Below are 6,000 nucleotides of genomic sequence, written 5' to 3'. Positions count from 1 at the left end.
TCTGGGTTTGCCTTGCAAACCTTTTTGGCTCACTCAGGGACCGTAGCTTCTCCTCAGCTGTTTCTTGTCCAGTAATCCCAACCTCCTTATATTCCCATCTCTCACTTCTCTGGTTGCCAGATATAGAGCTTCCTGCCTGGACTTCTATACTGACCCACTGGAGCTGTGTTCCCTGGTTGTTGTTCCAGAGCGTTACCCTCCGGATCCCTGTTGGACTTATGTTGTCTGCTGTTGTCGCCCACCTGGGATTATATGTTTGTCTGTATTGTCTGTCCTCTCCTTGGTGTTTTCCTCTTAGTGTCAGTGGTGCGGACTAGTGATCCCACCGCCCTGTTCACTACATAGGGCTCATCTTAGGGAAAGCCAGGGTTTAGGCACGTGATCGGCGTACGGGTGAGGAACCCGTCTAGGGACGTCAGGGCAGTCAGGTGCCAGCCGCAAGGTGAGTCAGGGGTCACCATCTTTCCCTTTCCCTTGTACAGGGCCTTCCCATTTCCCTCCCTTTTGCGTGACGCCGGTCATTACATTATATCTGGCCTTTATTTTGTGTAGGTAAAAAAAAAAAAAAAAATACTTTTTCTTTCTACCTACTTAGAATCCAGTATGGATCCAATTGCTGCTTTGTCAAAGCAACTTCAAGGCCTGTCTTTGGAGGTGGCAGGATTGAAGGCGTCGGTCCTCCAGCAACAGCAGCAATTGCTACAGACCGCAAGCCCAGCGGTTGCTACAGGTAACCAGGTTGTTGCGGAACCCAAGGTTGCTCTTCCTGACAGATTTTCTGGGTGAAGAGACAAATATGTGAGGCCTGTAAATTATATTTTAAGTTGCGGCCCTTACTCCTCTGGTAATGAAGAACAGCGGGTGGGAGTTGTTATTTCCCTGCTTCAGGGGGACCCGCAATCCTGGGCGTTCTCTTTACCCACTGATTCCCAGGCTCTCCGGTCAGTGGATGAATTTTTTGGGGCCTTGGGTCTCATATATGATGACCCTGACCGAATCGCACTGGCTGAATCAAAGTTACGGAGACTCCTACAGGGAGAGCGGCCAGTAGAGGAGTATTGCTCAGAGTTCCGTAGGTGGGCTACGGATACCCAGTGGAACGATCCGGCTCTCAGGAGTCAGTTCTGCTCTGGGTTATCTGAAAGGATTAAGGATGCGCTCGCGCTGTATGAGACTCCCTTTTCCCTTGATGCGGTTATGTCCCTTTCTATCAGGATAGATAGACGTCTTAGGGACAGATTGAAAAATCCGGAGCAATTGGTAACCCCTCCCAAGCAGCAGTTAGTCTGTACGGACTTAGACGAGCCTATGCAGCTAGGAGGAACTACTCGTCAGGGCCATCCTCCTGAGGCTCGCCGTAGGCGTGGGGTTTGTTTTTTCTGTGGGGAGAGGGGTCATTTTATTAATGTCTGTCCTTCCTTTCTCAAAAACAAAAGACCGTCGGAAAACTACTAACCCCAGGCTGTGTGGAGGATGTCAGCCGGGGGGTATACGTTTCCTCCATACGAACATCGCAATTTGTGTTGCCAGCGGTTGTTGTTTTTGGCGTTAAGACGGAGACTATTTCTTTTTTTCTAGACAGTGGAGCAGGAGTAAATTTGATAGATGCCCATTTTTCCCACACTATGGGTTTGTCTCTCTGTCCGCTACAGAGACCTATTCCCATATTCGCTATTGATTCTGCTCCTCTGTCTCAGAGAAACCTCACTCACATTGTCCATAACTTACACCTTCGGGTAGGGGACCACCATAACGAGTTGCTTTCATGTTATGTTCTGGAGGGGCTTCCCACTCCGGTGGTGTTGGGTCTTCCCTGGTTGGTAGCGCACAATCCAGTGGTGGATTGGCAGCCAGGGAGATATTGGAGTGGAGTGAGCAGTGCAGAGAAAATTGCTTAAATAGCAATTGCTAAGTCGCCTCCATAGCTACCCTACCTACATTTGTTTCGGACTTTGAGGACGTTTTTTCTGAAAAGGGTTGTCAGAAGTTACCACCTGTCACGGCTGTATGTGAGCAACAAGAGCATACACAGTAAATGGAGCTACTGACCGGACCCAAACTAGGGAGGATAAAGGGTGACCCCTGTCAGACCCTCAAAGCTCTCCCTATGCTGCTAAAGCACATGCCCGGATCCAAATGGTGGAACGAGGCATGCCCGCGTACCTAAGACTGATGACCACTGTAACCCCTACAATAGTGGAAGGGGAACGGCCACCGGTGCCCTGCTCAGTATATGGAGGGAACCGTGGTCGCCTCAGATCCAGTCAGAAAATAAACAGATACACTACAATGTCTGCACACTTAGCTGAAGGAGCTTCAGCAGCAGAGAAGACGGATCCAAAGACAGCTGGCAATATCCGGAGTACTTGCTGCAGCAGAACACAGGTCCAGTGAAATGATAGCTTACAAGTGAAGATACTCAAGCAAGAGCTACAACTCAAATGAGAAATATAATCCACACCCTACAAAAGGAGGAGGGGTGATTTAAAGGCAGGGAAATCAAACGCAGGAGGAACAGCTGGGAGGAAGGAAACAGAAAGTAAAAACCTCATCACAGGGGCGGAGAAACAGAGCAGTGAGAACTCCTCCAAGCTCTAGTAGTGACATCATCACAGGGGTGGAGAAACAGAGCTGTGAGAACGCCTCAAAGCTCTGGTAGTGACACCACCTCACCATCCTTATGATTGCCCGGTTAACCTGATTCCCGGTGCAAAATTACCCAAGACCAGGTTATATAATCTTTCGGGTCCAGAGAGACAAGCCATGAAAGATTATATCTCCGAGAGCTTGGCTAAGGGACACATCAGACCCTCTTCTTCACCCGTGGCTGCAGGGTTTTTCTTCGTTAAAAAGAAAGATGGGGGCCTGCGTCCTTGCCTAGATTTTCGTGAATTAAACCGGATAACCATCCGAGACCCATACCCTCTTCCTCTCATTCCTGACCTGTTTAATCAGATTGCGGGTGCTAGGTGGTTCTCCAAACTTGATCTTAGGGGGGCCTACAATCTAATTCGTATGAAGGAAGGGGATGAGTAGAAGACAGCCTTTAACACCCCTGAGGGGCATTATGAAAATCTAGTCATGCCTTTCAGGTCTGACCAATGCTCCTGCTGTCTTCCAACATTTCGTTAATGACATTTTTAGTCATCTTATCGGCAGGTTTGTGGTGATATACCTAGATGATATTTTAATTTATTCGTCTGATCTGAAAACACATGAGGTGCATGTCAGACAGGTACTGCAGGTCCTACGGACGAATAAATTATATGCTAAAATTGAAAAGTGTGTCTTCCCCGTTCAGGAAATACAGTTCCTAGGTTATTTATTATCTGCTTCAGGTTTCCGTATGGATCCTAGGAAGGTCCAGGCAATTTTAGATTGGGATCTTCCTGAGAACCTCAAAGCACTGCAACGGTTCTTGGGCTTCGCAAATTTCTATAGAAAGTTCATTAAAAATTATTCGGTGATTGTAAAACCCCTTACTGACATGACTAGGAAGGGGACTGATTTTTCTAAATGGTCTGACGCCGCTAAAATTGCTTTTTCCTCTCTAAAAGAGAGGTTTACCTCGGCACCTGTACTAATCCAACCTGATGTCTCCCAGCCTTTTATTGTTGAAGTAGATGCGTCAGAGGTGGGAGTGGGGGCTGTGCTGTCTCAGGGTCCGTCTCCTGGCAAATGGCGTCCTTGTGCTTTCTTTTCTAAAAAACTATCTGCAGCGGAGAAGAACTATGATATTGGCAATAGGGAACTATTAGCTATTAAACTAGCGTTTGAAGAATGGCGTCACTTTTTAGAGGGGGCAATCCACCCCGTCACTGTGATTACGGACCACAAAAACCTTCTGTACCTCGAATGAGCTAAGCGTCTCACCCCTAGACAAGCTAGGTGGTCGCTATTTTTTACCAGGTTTAACTTTGTTATTACCTATCGTCCTGGGGCAAAAAATACCAAGGCAGATGCACTATCTCGTTGTTTCCCTGGAGGGGGTAATGTCAGTGATCCGGTACCCATTCTACAAAGAGGAGTGGTTGTCTCTGCGGTACACTCTGTTCTGGAGGGGAAGGTGTTAGAGGCCCAGGGGGACGCCCCGGTCTCTTGCCCCTCAGAGAAGTTGTTTGTACCGTTAAACCTGCGTCTCGAATTATTAAAGGAACATCAGAATTCGGCACTTGCTGGGCACCCGGGTAGTAAAGCAACCTTGGAGCTATTGTCTCGTCGTTTTTGGTGGCCAAGGTTGCGTCAGGATGTAATGGATTTTGTGTCTTCTTGTTCTACTTGTGCGCGCGCGAAAGTCTCTCATACACGTCCTGCAGGGTCTTTATTGCCACTTGTCATTCCCAATAGGCCATGGACACATCTGTCAATGGATTTTATCACTGACTTACCTTTGTCTGCTGGTAAAACAGTTATCTTGGGAGTAGTGGACAGGTTTAGCAAAATGGTACACTTCATTGCGTTACCCGCACTACCTAATGCTAAGACTCTTGCTCAGGTATTCATCAGTGAAATCGTGAAGCTTCACGGGGTCCCTTCCGATGTTGTTTCGGATCGGGGAACCCAGTTTATTTCTAAATTTTGAAAAACTTTTTGTTCCCGTTTGGGGGTACACTTGTCCTTTTCCTCAGCTTTCAATCCTCAGTCGAATGGACAGACTGAGCGTACCAACCAAAACCTTGAGACATATCTAAGGTGTTTTGTGTCTGAAAACCAAGAGGTGTGGTCATGATATTTACCGTTAGCCGAGTTTGCCATAAATAATCGCCGTCAGGAATCTACTGGCAAGTCACCATTTCTTGGTGCATATGGTTTTCATCCCCAATTCTGTACTTTCAAAGAGGGGGGGTCTTCTGGGGTTCCCGAAGAGGAACGGTTTTCGTCATCTCTTTCTTCTGTATGGCAGAAAGTGCAAGCTAATTTGAAAAATATGGGAGGTAAATATAAATGCATGGCTGATAAGAGACGGTCGCCAGGTCCGGACCTAGGAGTGAATGACTATGTGTGGTTGTCTACTAGGAATATTAAATTAAAGGTTCCCTCTTGGAAACTGGGTCCTAGGTTCATTGGCCCTTACAAAATAGTAGCCATCAGTAACCCCCTGGCTTTTCGCCTGGAGCTACCTCAGACTTTTAAAATCCATAACGTCTTCTATAAGTCGTTACTCAAGAAGTATGTTCCACCTCTAGAACCGTCACCGCTGCCACCCCCTCCTGTTGTTGTGGATGGTAATCTAGAGCTTCAAATATCCAAAATTGTTGATTCTCGTCGTGTCCGCCGCTCTCTTCAATATCTGGTGCATTGGAGGGGTTACGGTCCCGAGGAAAGAATGTGGGTTCCAGCGTCTGAGGTAAACGCCGACAGGTTAGTTCGGGCTTTTCATGCCTCTCATCCTTAGAGACCTAGTCCTGAGTGTCCGGAGGCCCCTCGTAGAGAGGGGGGTACTGTCACGAGGGTGTCAAGAGCCACGCCTGACTCCGTTATACCCGGGGTCAGGAAGTCGCAGCGGGTGGCTGCGCGCTCTATGTCTTAAGACAGTGCTGTTTATTAATGGTAGCTTTGCAATCCTTTTTGGCTCACTCAGGGATCCGTAGCTTCTCCTCAGCTGTTTCTTGTCCAGCAATCCCAACCTCCTTATATTCCCATCTCTCACTTCTCTGGTTGCCAGATATAGAGCTTCCTGCCTGGACTTCTATACTGACCCACTGGAGCTGTCTTCCCTGGTTGTTGTTCCAGAACGTTACCCTCCGGATCCCTGTTGGACTTATGTTGTCTGCTGTTGTCGCCCACCTGGGATTATATGTTTGTCTGTATTGTCTGTCCTCTCCTTGGTGTTTTCCTCTTAGTGTCAGTGGTGCGGACTAGTGATCCCACCGCCCCGTTTACTACATAGGGCTCATCTTAGGGAAAGCCAGGGTTTAGGCACGTGATCGGCGTACTGGTGAGGAACCCGTCTAGGGACGTCAGGGCAGTCAGGTGCCAGCCGCAAGGTGAGTCAGGGGT

Source organism: Bufo bufo, chromosome 2 (genome assembly GCF_905171765.1).
Source record: "Bufo bufo chromosome 2, aBufBuf1.1, whole genome shotgun sequence".
NCBI classification, from domain to species: Eukaryota; Metazoa; Chordata; class Amphibia; order Anura; family Bufonidae; genus Bufo; species Bufo bufo.
The sequence above is the reverse complement of the archived record's forward strand: the minus strand, read 5'-3'. Positions refer to the sequence as shown.